At 41.3% G+C, this 16,252-nt stretch overlaps 1 protein-coding gene across 10 annotated transcripts in view; it reads left to right on the top strand.

Annotated features, from left to right (window-relative positions):
- The first annotated feature begins 248 nt into the window (after positions 1–248).
- The window catches only part of NRF1 (nuclear respiratory factor 1), a 127,234-nt gene continuing 111,230 nt past the window's right edge, over positions 249–16,252 (top strand). For 7 of the 10 annotated variants that reach the window (XM_060108494.1, XM_060108500.1, XM_060108493.1 and 4 more), the window contains exon 1: positions 249–354. The gene's annotated coding sequence lies outside the window, so the exon portion shown is untranslated. Of the gene's footprint in view, positions 355–880; positions 960–1,040; positions 1,060–1,129; positions 1,147–16,252 lie in introns of those variants that run through there. The other 3 variants (XM_060108495.1, XM_060108496.1, XM_060108497.1) reach the window with 3 other exon arrangements.

Genomic DNA, 16,252 nt, shown 5'->3' on the forward strand with positions numbered 1-16,252 from the left:
ACATTTCCCTAATACAGTTGCTTTCGTGATTCCGGCTCCATCCAAACCTCTACAGGGAAATGTGAACGCGGGCAGACCTCGGGGGACGGCCGGGGTCCGAGCCCAAACACCCTCCGGGATGCCCCGCCGAGGCAGTGCCGACCTCCCCATCATGGCGGCGGCCGGGCGGGGAAGCCGAGCCCGTGCGTAGCGTGCGTGCCTCCTCTCCCTCCCCTCCCCCTCCTCGGCGGCGGCGGCGGCGGCGGCGGCTTAGGCGGCAGCGCTCGCCATTGCCGCTGGTGGCAGGAGGCTGCGAGGAGCCGGCGCGGTCGCAGTCTCCACGGCGCAGGCCCACGGTAGCGCAGCCGCTCTGAGGTGAGTGCCCTACCGCGCAATCTCCAGCTATTTCAGCCCCGGCGCAGCCGCAACACGCCGCCCGCCCGCCGGCCGGCCGGCCCGCCTCGCAGCCGGCACCCTGCCGCCCCCGGCTCCAGGCCTGGGCCCCCGCCGGATTCGGCCCGCCTCGGGCGGGGGGCCCCGGCCCGGCCCAGTCAAACCGCCACCCCGAGGATGCGCAGGCCTCACTAGGCCCCAGGCGTCCTGGCGGGCTCGGGAGGGAGGCTCTGCCCTCCCGAGAGCCCCAGGGTTCCGGCCTCCCCCGCTGCCTGAGGCTCTCGGGGCCGCGGCCTCCTCTCCGCCGTGGAACCCGGGGCCCGGGCCCGGCCTTCCCGCGGCTTCGGGAGCAGGAGGCCCGGGAGAGCGCGCCGGCCTGGGAGCGGGAGGTGGGCGGGCTGCGCGGGACGGAACCGCGGCTCCCAGCTCGCCTCCTTGGCCCTTCCCGGGTCTGGTCCGCGGGCGGCGCGGTGCGGCGGGCTGGGCCGGGGCGCGGGAGCTGCTGTCTCCTGCGGGAGAGGAGGCTGGCTCTTCGGGCAACCTCCGAAGCTTCCCTCCCGCCGGGGTGGCGTGGGCTTGTTACCCAGGTAGACTGGGGGACGCTGGAATATGGCGCGTTGCCCACCTTCTTGCAAGTTAGGAGGCGGCAGCGGCGGCAGTTCGAGGAGGAGGGCGCAAAGTCCTTTTGTACGCAGAAATAAGGAGCGACATTGTGTTTTCTTCCCTAGCAGAGATGCTGCCCGTGGAGGGGGCTCGGTTCTTCCTGTGCTTGGGGTATTGGTCCCCTGGGTGAGGGACAGGGGGAGTGGCGCGACCCCGGGAAGGAACCGAACCTTTGCCACTGGAACGACAGGGGCTCTGGATGGCCTTGTGCATGGGTATTAGGCCACATCCCCAGCCTTTCGGGGAACTCAAGGGTTTGCCCTTTGCGTTATCCACTTAACTGGGCGATGATGTCCACCACCTCTTTCACCTGTTGTGTCGTTGCTGTACGTCCTAAAGTTTCGACAGTCTGTTTGACTGTGCCCATCAGAACTTGAAGTTGTTTAAAAATCTTAATATTTTTAGGGCTTCAAATGATATCCAGCCAGTTGGAGGAGCTGTTGCCTGGTATCCATCCCTTCTTAAACATTAGATTAGCGTATATTAATTGCTTACTTTACAGCTGGTGTCACTTGTGCTTAATTCTTTCTGTGGTCAGAGCAAAATTCACATTTTCTTAAGTGTGTAGAGACAATGTATTGGAAACTCTTAAGGTGAAAGGTAGTGTGAGTGAGACTGTCAGCTCTGCGGGAGAATGGGTATGCACATCTCACACCTTTTGTCGAGGGCATCATCTGTCACAGCTCACAGTGATCCTTTCCCCATTTCACCTTCGCCCAGCCTTTAAAAAAATTCCTTTTCCTTTGGTCTTGAACAGTAAGTTATTGAGTTGTTCCTCACTCAAGGGAGGGGCGACTTTGGAGTTGCTGGGGTTTTTTCCTTCCCTTAATTCAGTAGTGGCCTGACTCCCTAAAATTGTGTTTGAAAGTTCTCGATGTGTTATTTCATAGGTAGTGAAAATATGACTAGCTTCATCTGTGCATCCGAGTGTAATTTCCTTATTTTATGAGTGCAAAGCAAACATACAATTATCAAATGTAAATGTAATGTAGTATACTTATTCTTTTTAGTATACTTATTCTTAACTTGGGTCCAGAATTGTGTGCAGAATTTTTTGTGGGACTTTTTTTTTTTGACAGGAGTTAGATGTGGCTTTCAACAAGGCCCATCAGAATAAGAATTACTGTTTACTATCTTTTGGTTCATCTTTATTTGAAGTCCTTTGATTTCATCTCCCTGCCTTCCTCCTCCCCCCCCCATCTCAAACTCAGTATACATGAGGAAAATTACTTTTTGCTTGGGAGTCTTGGTATATTCTCATTGAGGGGGGGAAAAAAGGTTTCTTATCCCCAAGACAGGAGTTTTCTTACCAGGTTTTAAGGCAATTCAGCAGATTTAGGGAAGTAACTATAGGAGTAGGAGATAATGAGGGCCCTTGTCCAGATATAGAGGGAATTAAAGGAGAAAGGATTTCAGGTTTCCCTCCCAATTCATGTATACTCCAATGGAACCCAAAATTGTACGGTTTTTTGGTTTTATTAAGTCACAATTATGTATCCATCTCTAATTTTTTAGGGAGCTAAAGACCAACTTCCCATGATTTAAATATCTGAGTTTGCATTGCCTATACATCATAGGTTCAAGCAGGCTTACTTCAAGAAGTATTTTATGTGAAATGATAGAAAATGGGTGACTCCTAAGGGAAATTTAAGCTCCTTGTAGTCTGGGGTTAAATTTTTTTTTTTTTTTTTTTTTTTTTTGCGGTACGTGGGCCTCTCACTGTTGTGGCCTCTCCCGTTGCGGAGCACAGGCTCCGGACGCGCAGGCTCAGTGGCCATGGCTCACGGGCCCAGCCGCTCCGCGGCATGTGGCATCTTCCCAGACTGGGGCACGAACCCGTGCCCCCTGCATCGGCAGGCGGACTCTCAACCACTGCACTACCAGGGAAGCCCCTGGGGTTAAATTTTTTATACCTCTTTCTGTATATGTAATAAGGCATTCAGTAAATGTTTGTTGGGGAATAATAATAATGAACAGTATTATTGAAATTAAAATTTTTTTCACAAGTATTTGAAAAGGTGTACTGATTTTTTGGTTTCTGGAAGTTCTGTAAGCTGTCAGCCTTTAGAAGCACACCCTCCAGTCTCTGGAGAACAGGAAGTTATTGCATAGGTTCAGCTTCTGTCAGATATCTTTAGGCAAGCCCAGTCCTTCATGCTGCAGTGGGCTTGTTCATCTACTCGGTGCCACTCTGAAAAGTTGGAGGGTAAAGGGGAGCTCTGTGGGTTGTTGAGTCTCAGAAGTGTCTGCTCTAACCTCAAAAGTTTTGGCATACTCTCTCTGGGACTGTAATTAATCCAGGAAATTCGATATTTGAATTTAGACATTTATGTATATCTATGTGTGATGCTTAATAATACATATATAAATAGTATTTGGAAAATCAGTCTTACAGGTAAATATCAATCTGTGGTTTTGTAAAAAGCATTTCAGGGCTTCCCTGGTGGCGCAGTGGTTGAGAGTCCGCCTGCCGATGCAGGGGACACGGGTTCGTGCCCCGATCCCGGAAGATCCCACATGCCGCGGAGCGGCTGGGCCCGCGAGCCATGGCCGCGGAGCCTGTGTGTCTGGAGCCTGTGCTCCGCAACGGGAGAGGCCACAGCAGTGAGAGGCCCGCGTACAGCAAAAAAAAAAAAAAAAAAAAAAAGCATTTCAGAAAATGTTTTATACTGAAGGAAATTTTCTCTCTGTTCTTTCATGTTTTCCTTGAGAGCTAAAGCTAGTGTTTTCAGCCTGAGCTTACCCAAATATAATTTTCCATGAATGCTTAGTAAAACAGCAATGAAAAAGAAACCCACTTGTTAAGTTTATTTTAGAAACATTTTATTTAGACCAAGTCCAATCAGTATTTTTTTAGGCTCTGGATACATGTTAAATTTTGAGCATTATGTATCATATTGAGCATTATGTATCATATAGTTTCTTCCTTATTAACTAGGGAGTGGAATATCCACTTCCTTGGCTTTTCAGCTAGTGCTTTTATCCATCAGTGTTTTACTAAGGAGAACAGGCTGGAAGAGAAAAAGTAAAGGAGGTGAAACAAATCAATTTCAGGTGTTTCCAGAAGATTATAACCACATTGAGCTATTGGAAACTTTTAATCCTGGAGCAACAAGAATGCTTTGTCTGAAGTTATTTTGATGTAATGAGGACAAAACTTAGAAAATGAACAGAATTTTTGATTGCTCAAGGAAAATAAGTGGATTGTATATACCTTGGAATATATATATTTTTTCTGCAGTGCATTTCATAATTACGCTAAAATGTTTTCAACCCCACTCAGTGCAGTTTAGTAACTGAAGCTTCAAAAAGATTTCATCACGTGGTCTTTAGTCCTAAAATGTGAACATTTATATGAACTGAAGAAAAATCAGAAATACAACTTCATAGAGATATTCTAGTATATTTTTAAAAGGACCCCCTCCCCCAAAACAAAAACAACCAAAGCAAAACTAGGGGGTGGTTAAGGCAGGCCTACCACATTTGTGATCTTTGAGGTCAATCTGTATTGTATCATCAGCAGCAGTCACTTAGAAAATAAACCGACCATAAGGAATCTTCTCCAGAATTCCAGACTTGGTAGCCTTCGTTATCAAACTGCTCCCGAGCCATCAGATAATTTCTGAGGAAGCCATGTCTAGTAAGGGAGGTGTGTGTGTGTGTTGGGGGAGAGTTGGTGGGGAGGAGAGGGGGAAAGGGTAGATGATACTGGTAAGAGAATCTAATTTTACAGATTGGGATGATCGCTGGAATTTTGGAGATGTATTTTTATTTTATTTATTTATTTATTTATTTTTGCGGTACGCGGGCCTCTCACTGTTGTGGCCTCTCCCGTTGCGGAGCACAGGCTCCGGACGCGCAGGCTCAGTGGCCATGGCTCACAGGCCTAGCCGCTCCACGGCATGTGGGATCTTCCCGCATGTGGGATCTTCCCGCATGTGGGATCTTCCCGGACCCGGGCACGAACCCGTGTCCCCTGCATCGGCAGGCGGACTCTCAACCACTGCGCCACCAGGGAAGCCCCTGGAGATGTATTTTTAAAAGAAGCTAAAAGAGCTACTTTCGTTTGGGTCATCAGTTTGGTGATATACAGTGTCTACCATTTGTAAGTGTATTGTTTAGTATATAAGCACAGTATTTAGATTAGTTCATGTATGCTGATTTCTGTGGTTACAAATGTGAAAAGTTTGGCTGACAGTTTTAAGTGGACATTTTCTTCAGAACTCTTAAATGGTGCCTGTTGGATAAACTATGACAAGCCTTTCTCAGAATCATGAAGAATGAACTTTGTATGCATAAATGTTTAGACCATTTTAAAAAAAGAGCTTATATTTTACTGTTGGTAGTTGTAAAGTCTTTACTTTTTAGAACTTGAAGAGTCTGTTTTGTTGCTGCCACTGAATGCTAATGTGGTTAGGCTGGCAGCTAAACCTACAAAGAACAAGAGGAAGTGAGGAAATGTTCTCGTGAAACATTGCTTAAAACTAAGCAGTGGGGGCTTCCCTGGTGGCGCAGTGGTTGAGAGTCCGCCTGCCGATGCAGGGGACGTGGGTTCGTGCCCCGGTCCGGGAGGATCCCACATGCCGTGGAGTGGAAAAAACTAAGCAGTGGACTAGCAATGGGGAGTTAGAGACTAGGGGACTTAATTAGTTTTATGTTCAAAAGAGGATGAGGCGTACCTTCCACTGAGAAGTAACCTTAAGTGTGTCCTCACTCTGGAGTTTTGCCATTTATTCACCAGACATTGATTAAAGACATACTATATTCCAGTCATGTTCTAGGTGCAAGAGTAACAAATAAACCGTGGGCTTTGTCTATAGCGGAGAAAGATAAGGGTGCAACTAGCTATAATACAGTTTGTTGAGAACTAAAGTAAAGAAAGAGTGGTGTGGGATTATAGAAGTAGGGAGGGAATTCTGGGGGAAGGGGTGAGTGATACAGGGAGAGTAAGTGAGGTTAGGGAAGACTTTTCATGTAGTGGATGCTTAAGTAGGACTTTGAAGGATGAGTAGCTGTTTTACTGATGAAAAAGAAGAGGCTAGATGAAGGGAATGATAGTCTGATTTTAGAAAGCAAGCAGATTTTGCTGTACTTGGGGAGTAGTGGAAAATGAAACTGATGAGGTTGTGGCCTGATTGGGAAGAGCATGGGCGAGTTAAAGATTATAGTTGGTTAATGGATGATGATGATGATGCCTTTAATAAGGTAGGGAATGTATAGGGAGAACAGAATTTGAGGAGGAAGGTAATAGGGTATGATGCTAGGTGTGGGAATCAAGATATGTCAAATAGGTTAGTTACCTGAAGACTTGGACTGGAGCTCAGGGGAAGAGGGGATCTATTAGGAGATTTGTATTCATTGGCATAATGTCATATAGATACTGCAAAAGAGTATAATATCAAGAGTGAGGAAACAACTAAGGCAGCCTTGGGTAGCATCTATATCTGAAGGTCAAGTGGAAGAAGAGAGGCCTGTGAAGGGAGTTGAAAAACAATGGCTGAAGAGATAAGATAAATGGTATAGGGTTGAAGAAGCTGAGGATAGGGATTAATGGAATTTTAACAGAGGATTTAGCAATGTGAAATACTACGGAGCTCACTGGGATAAAAACTGGATTTGGCAATTAAGAAATAAAGTAAATTTTCTGAATGTTTATGTGTGTGTATGTATGTATTGTTTTGCCATGAATCATGATAATTAAACACAATAGATTTCTGGGGTCTTATTGAATATAGGGGTAGGGCCTTAAAACACAATTTAATAGATGACCTGTGCTTAGGAATAGGTCCTGTTACTCTCCTTCTCTCATGAGAATTACAACATAAAAACTTTGGGAGATGACTTAAATTTTAACAATTAGAGTTTATGTATTTGAGTATATATAGTATCGTATATTTGAGTTTATAATCTTTAAAGTTTATCATCTCTTTTGAAGTTTTATGATATTTATAGGTTAAGTGCAGGGTTTTTTAACCTGGGTTTTATAGTTCTGGGGTTCATGGATATATTTTGGCTGTGTGATCCTGAATCTTGAAATTGTTTGAAAAATACTGTGTGGGCCTATATGATTTTTCTGGGGAGAGGGTCCTTAACTTTTATGAGATTCTCAAGGGGTTCTTGAGAGACAGAAAAGTCAAGGGCCTTTTGGGTAATGTTAATGATTAAGTCAAATGTTGGTTGTGTTAGTTGGCTGAAATCAGTTATCCTGACTGGGCTAGATCAAGCAAGGGAAAGAAACTTTGAGTAGGTGTCTGGGGTGAGGAACTTTGGGAAGATGTAAGGTACCTTTCGGAGATAGGAGTAGGAGCACCAGAAGGAAGGTGGGAGGAATGCCAAACCAAAGCTTAACCAGCTTCAGAATTTTGTCAAGTCATCTGAATTCCTTGCTTTTTTATATTCCAGAATTCACACTGTATATGACTATTCATGAACTCTATACAATAGGCTTTGTGCGGGGATCAAATTACTATTGTTTTAAAGAGAAAGTGAGTTTTGAAAGAAAGCTAAATGGTTCATTAGACTGCACTCAAATTCATTTTTAAAAAATTAATTTTTATTTTATATTGAAGTATAGTTGAATCATGCTGTGTTAGTTTCAGGTGTACAGCAAAGTCAAATTCATTTGTAAGGTGGTAGTTGTTTATATGCACTTTGGAAAACTTCTAAAAGGCACATGTACCAATCCAGAGATTTGGGACAACACATTTATTCTCTCCTTGCTTAGTTTTTCTGACCATGAAATGAAAATACCATTGGCCTGTCTTATAGGGTGTGTGTGAAATATGACAATTATGAAATGTTTTGAGGTCTAAAATGATATAATGGTAACAGATTGCTAGTGTTCTCATTTCTTAAGCCATTGATAAAACCTGGATTTTTAAAATTATTTATTTATTTATTTTTGGCTGTGTTGTGTCTTCGTTGCTTCTCATGGGCTTTCTCTAGTTGTGGCGAGCGGGGGCTATTCTTCGTTGCCGTGTGCAGGCTTCTCATTGCCGTGGCTTCTCTTGTTGTGGATCATGGGCTCTAGGAGTGCAGGCTTCAGTAGTTGCGGTTCGTGGGCTCTAGAGTGCAGGCTCAGTAGTTGTGGCGCACGGGCTTAGTTGCTCCGTGGCATGTGGGGTCTTCCTGGACCAGGGATTGAACCCATGTCCCCTGCATTAGCAGGCGGATTCTTAACCACTGCACCACCAGGGAAGTCCCAAAATCTGGAAATTTAAGCAAATTATTTAGTAATGTTTCATACTAGAACTTATTTGATTCCTAAAATATTTCATATGAAGTTTTAGATAACTGGTCATGTTTACTTTCTTCTTCTAATCTTTGGATCTTTGAAATTGCATTAGGAGACAGTTTTGTCAGCTAGGCCCCGGATTCTGGGCAGTGATCTCCAAATTTTATTGTCACCCTTACAAGTAAATTTTGAGCACACATTCTGAATCACATTTATTTATAAATGGTATTCCTATTATTGTACTAATACATTTATGTACATTATAAAATATGTAGAAGGTAGAAATTTTAAAAGGATCAAATAAAAATGAATATTTTCAAATGTCTTGCTAATTGAGTTAATGATGGTTCAGTAATTTATGAGTTTGATTTGCTTGTTTTTATAAATATATTTGCTCATAATTCATTTTTTTTCTGTAATTAATGCCAGTTGGCAACTGTATAGGTTACCCTGTAAAAGTATTGGTAAACACAAGAATTACAAAAAAATTTAAATTTAATTTAATTTAATTAAAAAAAAGAATTACATGAATAAACATATTGGGTAATCTTAAGAAAATTTGTGTTATGCAGCTTGCAATTGGGCTTGTGTTTGTGGATTATGTTTACATTCACTAAATCTGTCCCTAAATAGAACTGGAGTATTTTCTTTGTTCACCTTCTTTTAGTCCTTTGTCTTTCATTAAACAATTGTGAAATAAAATTTTCAGTAATAGATCTTTTATATAAAAATAATCACAAACTAAATAATCCACCAGGGTTTGCTACATAAAAACACCATCATAGAACTAGTCTGTTGACCCCAAACTGGCTTTAGGAACTAAGTCTAAAGAAATAATTCCAGTATCACCAATTATGTGATTGAGTGTTAAAATTTTTGTCTTTTTTCCTTAATTTTTTTTTTTTTTTTTTTCTTTTTGCGGTATGCGGGCCTCTCACTGTTGTGGCCTCTCCCGTTGCGGAGCACAGGCTCCGGACGCGCAGGCCCAGCGGCCATGGCTCACGGGCCCAGCCGCTCCGCGGCATATGGGATCCTCCCAGACCGGGGCACGAACCCGTATCCCCTGCATCGGCAGGCGGACTCTTAACCACTGCGCCACCAGGGAGGCCCTCCTTACTTTTTATCTTTATATTTTTTAAGTTTTCCTACATTGAAGATGTATTATTTTTGTAGTGAAAATTTTTAGAAAGGAAACAAACAAAAAACTCCCCAAATCAATGGTTATTTTTGGTTGATAAGCATATATGTGATTTTCATTTTCTTTCCTATAGCTTTCATTATTTTTCAGATTATTTTTAATGAAAATGCATTAACTTTCATAATTAGAAAAAATAAACATAAGTATGAATAATATAATTATGGCCATAGGGAGTCAACTATCAGATTTTGGGCAGGCAAGTCACTTATCCTCACTGGGCCTTTTTCCCCATTTGAAAAATGAAGAGGACAGAAATGGTAAAGTTTCTTCTAAATAAAAATTCCTTCTAAAATTAGTTCTGAGTCTCGTATTATGACATGGTAAACAATAAATATATTTTCTTAATGTAAAAAGGTACGTATATGTGTTTATTATAGAAAAGCAAAGAGAAGAAAATTTAAAATAATTGTAAATCAATCATACATATTTAACAATATTTTAATTATATGGTTTTAGATATTTTCCTAAGTGTACATGTATGTACTTGCATGCACACACACACTGTGCACGGATATACTGTATATGATAATATGAAATAATACTCTGTATACTGTCTTGAACCAAAAATGTCTAAGGGTGTTTGATTTGTCTATTTTTGCCCTGAAACATTCTTTTTTTTTTTTTTTTTGCGGTACGCGGGCCTCTCACTGCTGCAGCCTCTCCCGTTGCAGAGCACAGGCTCCGGACGCGCAGGCCCAGCAGCCATGGCCCACGGGCCCAGCGGCTCCGTGGCATGTGGGATCCTCCCGGACCAGGGCACGAACCCGCGTCCCCTGCATTGGCAGGCGGACTCTCAACCACTGCGCCACCAGGGAAGCCCCTGAAACATTCTTAATGGGGCAGTTATAAATCCATTTTAATGAAATGTAAAAGATATTAAAGTTTCTATCCAAATACAAATTAGTCCAGGAAATGCTTACTGTCTGTTTCATGCTCTGTGTGGTTTTGCTGAGGTAAGGGTAACTTGGAGTAAGGGCGGAAGGGCTTGCCTATGAAAGCTTACTTAGTGAAGAATGAGAGCTAAATCCTGGGTTAACCTCAGTTTCATTCACATATTAACTTGCTTTTCCTCCACTCTGCCCTCCTACTTCATGAGCCAACATTCCTATTTGTAGGATAGTTTCTAAAGCGAACAAGTTTGTCTCAGTATCATTAGTCTTTTATTTTACTCTGGGACCTTCTGTGTTGTTATATTCCCACTGAGAGCAAATTGATATTAGTAGCAGCAACCATAATACAGGAGTGTTAAAAATGCTTGTTTTTTAAAATCATTATTTGTGGGGAGTTCAAAAGATTTTGTGTACGTAAAATATAAATATATTTATAAATATAAAATGCTATGTAGTCTAGTTCATCCTCTGCCTCAATGAAGTATGTGATATATATAATTCTAGTTTTATGTAAAAAATACTGGCTCTTGGGCTTCCCTGGTGGCACAGTGGTTGAGAGTCCGCCTGCCGATGCAGGGGACATGGGTTCGTGCCCCGGTTCGGGAAGATCCCACATGCCGCGGAGCGGCTGGGCCCATGAGCCATGGCCGCTGAGCCTGCGTGTCCGGAGCCTGTGCTCCGCAAAGGGAGAGGCCACAACAGTGAGAGGCCCACATACCGCAAAAAAAAAAAAAGAAGACTGGCGCTTTCTCAGAGATTTTGTGCAGTAGATTCTCTTTAGAAAAATTAGTAATATAATCCAGTTTTCTTGCCTACTCATTTAGTTCTGTCTTTAATCTTTCTGGTAGCTAGTCTGTTTGTTTATACAAAATGGAAACAAACCTAGGGTGAATATTTCCTTAGTTATCACAGTATCTAAAGTAGTCTAGTCATTTTTCATCTAAGTATAATACAAAGCCTGCGGAGGTATGTGTTGGAAGAAAAAAAGTCTGATTTGTTTATTCTCTTCCCTTCTACTTTGAAAATTAGAATCTTTTCCAGGAGAAAAACTTAATCATTTATACTTGACAATTAAGATGCTTAAGTCAGTGTCTTCAGACATAGGGGGAGGTGGACAATCTGGGAATAAAAAGTACAAACTTTTTGCCTCAAACTTTTTTTTCAGTTTTGTGTTTGAAAGATGTGAGAGCAGTCACTAATCCTAACTTGAGAATCCACCAAGATGGATTGTTTTCATTCTGAAGAAATCCATTTTGTAGCTAAATGAGTGGTATATATCTAATGTCCTTTAAATAGGTAATCTTTGGTTAGTATTAATTTAGGGTCTTTGGTAAGGTAGTGATTCTTGTGTTTTAGGCTAGCACAATTTTGAAATTATCTTTATTTAAAGAATAATGATTATTTTATAACAATAATTGTTTTCCCTTAAAGATAAAAGAATATGCAGCTGTTCCATGTAAATATGTATACTCAGATTTGACCTGCCAACAGAGTTTAAGAACTCTCTATCCAATGGCCTAATTGACACCTCTCAGATGCCTCAGATGTACTTCATCCCAAAATGAGATTCCCTTTTCAAACTTGGCCCTGTTCCATTCTTTCTTACCTCAGTGAAGGGTATCACTGTTTCATCTGTTTTCTCAGAACAGAAACCTTGGTCTTTCCATATTGTCAAATCCTGTTTAAGTTTCTAAATAAGCTCAAATTATCCTCTTCATTTCCAGCATTATCACTTTTGTCTGAGTTGCTATTGTTTCTTTTCTGGACTGTTGAAATAACCTATCACTGGTCCACCTGCATCCACTCTGGCTGAGCACTAAGCCATTCTCCTCATTGTAGGCAGAATTAATTGATCTTTTCTAAATACACAAGTTTGATCATGTCCCACATTTAGGATGAAGACAAAGCTCTTTAATGTGGCTGTACTTACCTTTTGGACTAATTTTGTATCAAACATGCTGCCCTAACCATTAGACCTTTCCTATTGTTCCTTCTGCCTGGAAAGCTTTTTCCTCGCTTTTATCTGGTAAAATCTTGTAAATTTTATTCAACTCTCTACTCAAGCATCATTTCCTCAGGGAAGTTTTATCACATTTCCCTTATTTTTATTCTTTTTCTTCACCATTTATGTCTATACATGTCGTTTTACATTTGTTGGTATATTACTTGATAAATGTCTGTCCCTCCCACCAGATTGTAAGCTTTATGAAAGTAGACATCATGTTTGTGTCCATCACCAAGCACAGTGCCTGACATATAACTAATAGTATTTATTTGAATACATGATAGTAGAAACCTTGCAAAATTCACTTGTAATATTTTATCTTATTACTAGGTTTTTGTGGTAGCATCTAATATTTTATAATTTTTAGGAACTTGGGAATGGGAAGAGGTTCTAAGTCATCTAAGCCAGCTCAACTCCCCAAAGTTACATGGTCATCAGTCTTCTTGAACACATCCAGTGATAGGAAATCACTTTGGTGGGTACTAACTACTGAAACTCGGTTTGGTCTTTAATATTTTTTTAGATGGTTAGAAAGTTTAATTTCAACTGAAGTTTCTCCCTGTAATTTTAACCTACTGGTCTCACTTTCGCTCTTCAGGACTTCCAAAAATAAGTATAGTTTTTGTGTGTTTTTTTAAAATAAAGTCCTTTCAGTCATCTCTATTTTAGTTTAAATATCCCGAGATCCTTAAACCTTCTTGGAAAGGTAATGAGATATGCCGGAAGGATAGAGTTTGGGGGCTATGTTAGTTTCCTAGGGCTACTACAACAAGTTACCATAAACTTGGTACCTTAAAACAACAGAAATTTATTCTCATAATTCTGAAGGCCAAACGTCAGTAATCAGGTGTTTGTAGGACCACAGTCGCTCTGGAGGCACTAAGAAAGAATTTGTTGCTTGCCTCTTACAGCTTTTGGTGGCTGCTGGCATTCTTTGACTTGTAGCTACATCACTGCAGTCTCTGCCTTCATGGGCACACTGTCTCCCACTTTTCTGTCAGTAATCTCTGTTGGCCTCACTCTGATAAGAACACTTGTCATTGGATTTAGTACCAACCTGGATAATCCCAGATGATCTCCTCATCTCAAAATCCTTAATTTAGTTACATCTGAAGGAACCTTTTTTCCGAATAAGATAACATTCATAGTTTCCAGGAGTTAGGATGTGGACGTATCTTTTTGGGAGCCACCATTCAACCCACTAAAGGGGCTCTTGGGTTTAAATCTTGATAATGCTACCTCCTAGCATTTTGCAACCTTGAGCATGTTACTTAATCTCTCTGAGCCTGAATCTCCTTAATTTTAAGACAAGGATAATAATACTTGTATCACTGACATGAGGAGATTTAAGGAAAATTCAGGTGAAGTACTTGACACATGGTAACTAACTCTACATGTTGCCTTCCATATTATCAAACTACCCTGACCCTACTGCACTTTGTCAGGGCCCCTAGATATCAAGCGTGGCCTAGAACTCAGCACAAGTGCAGCTGGTCTGATAAGTACAAACTACAGTGGGTCCATTTTTTTCTGTTTTTTGGGGCAGTGTATAGCCACTATGATTAATGTAGTCCAAGTTTGAATTATGTTTATTTGTAGCCACATCATAAGATTGTCTCATTAAATTTAGAATTGATTAAAACCCCATTTCTTTTTCATTAATGTAGCTATTAAACTTCTATTGTGTAGTTAGGTGTTTAGAACCAAGTGTACATTTTCACGTTACATTGTATGTTATAAGTGTTACATTATCAAATCATAGTGCCTAGTGCATAATGGGAGCAAAATTTATGCTGAATTTAATGTTGCTGCATGATTTAAAGGATTTTTTTTTTTTTTTTTGGCTGCACTGCATGGCTGTGGGATCTAAGTTCCCTGACCAGGGATCGAACCCAGGCCCCTAGCAGTGGAAGCGCAGAGTTCTAACCACTGGACCGCTAGGGAATTCCCTAAAGGAATCTTTAAACGTACCTACTTTGGTGTTGTTCAGAGAACACTTCTTAAAACAAACGCTGGGGTGAGTATAAAAAGGAAGAGAGGGCTTCCCTGGTGGTGCAGTGGTTGAGAGTCCGCCTGCTGATGCAGGGGACACAGGTTCGTGCCCCGGTCCGGGAGGATCCCACGTGCCGCGGAGCAGCTGGGCCTGCATGTCTGGAGCCTGTGCTCCGCAACGGGAGAGGCCACAGCAGTGAGAGGCCCGTGTAACAAAAAAAAAAAAAAAAAAAGAAAAAAGGAAGAGAGTTACCATTGAAGTAGCAACTATATCAATTATATTGGGCAGATGGATGGCATCACTAGATACTCTTTCAGGTAATCAATGGCTGATCACTTCCAGGTTGATGGATGGGTTGCTTTTGATACTTCCATCAGGTATATGAGATATGTGTCCATTGCTTATTTAACAAATATGCATTTAATGATTTCCATATCTACTAGTATTTGGAATTTGCATTTGAGATAAACGACTGGAGAAATTGATGATGTAGAAATGGTGTTTTTTTTGTTTTTTTTTGCGGTACGTGGGGCTCTCACTTTGTGGCCTCTCCCGTTGCGGAGCACAGGCTCCGGACGCGCAGGCTCAGCGACCATGGCTCACGGGCCCAGCCGCTGCGCGGCATGTGGGATCTTCCCGGACCAGGGCACGACCTTGTGTCCCCTGCATCGGCAGGTGGACTCTCAACCACTGCGCCACCAGGGAAACCCAAGGGAAGAGTATTTTAAGAACCTTTTCAGATTACTGTAGATGATATTCTTTGATATTACGTGAAAACTCAGCAGTGTTAATTTCTTAAAGGTGAATTGCAATGTGGAATTTGAAACCATATCTGTGCTTTGTTATGTTAAAATCTATTTATCATGCATGATTTTGTAACATCATACATTGGTCATTTGGAAAATATTAGTTTGCTGAGTTATGCAGATCTTCTAAATGTTGACACAAAAATCACATTCATTAACACTACCACTGATCTCATCAGAAAAGGCTTTTTTTTTTTTTTAGAAAAGACTTTTAAGTAATGGAAGGCTATCAAGCTCACTGTGGCAGATACAAGTTTTCCAAAATTCGAATTATCACTTGAAATACCCAGTTTTATCATTGACAACAAATGCTCTCAGTTATTTTCCTTGAAGTGATAGGCTCACTTTGTTAATTTTTGAGAAAATGACTATCAGTTACCCAGGTCTGAATAGCCATATAGTTTGTCAGCTACTCTTTCAAGTAAAAATGGTATTCCTTTGGGGAAAATGTGGGTAATTCAGTTTGCGACTCAAAGCATGGTTTATGGGCTTTTTGATATAGCCATCACACTTCCGAATGCAGAAGTGCTGTATGTATACTTTCCATTTGATTACACAGAATAGTAAAAAGACATGAATTCAAGGGTGAAGATTTAATAAAATTAATAATTTTTACTCTTTCATCAGCACATTCTTAAATTATGAAATTGACTCTTTCCTTTTACTGTGAGTACATTGAAGGTGAAGAATATAATGATGACTAGTACAGTTTGGTGCCATTGCCTTTAATTAATTGTGCTAAGATGCCAGTAGTTTTACCCTACCATTGCTTTTGCATTCTAAGTGCAAATATAAGTACAGTGAAAAAAGGCAAAGAATGTCTTAGTTATTATGAAAATAGTTTTGACCTCACTGATCCCTTGAAGAAATCACAGGGATTCCCAGGGTTATAAGGTTCACTTCGAGAACTGCTGCTGTAAGCTATTTGAGGGTTAAACGAATCACCCCACATATCCCCCTTCAGTTTCTGATCCAGGATTTTTCACAGAAGAGGTGCTCAAAATATATTTGTTTTATGAATGTGATTTGACGACATTTAAACAGGACAAAACTTGGTGAGTAAAATTATGTAGCAGCCTACATCCATCCAA

The sequence above is a fragment of the Mesoplodon densirostris genome, chromosome 9 (assembly GCF_025265405.1).
Source record: "Mesoplodon densirostris isolate mMesDen1 chromosome 9, mMesDen1 primary haplotype, whole genome shotgun sequence".
NCBI lineage: Eukaryota > Metazoa > Chordata > Mammalia > Artiodactyla > Ziphiidae > Mesoplodon > Mesoplodon densirostris.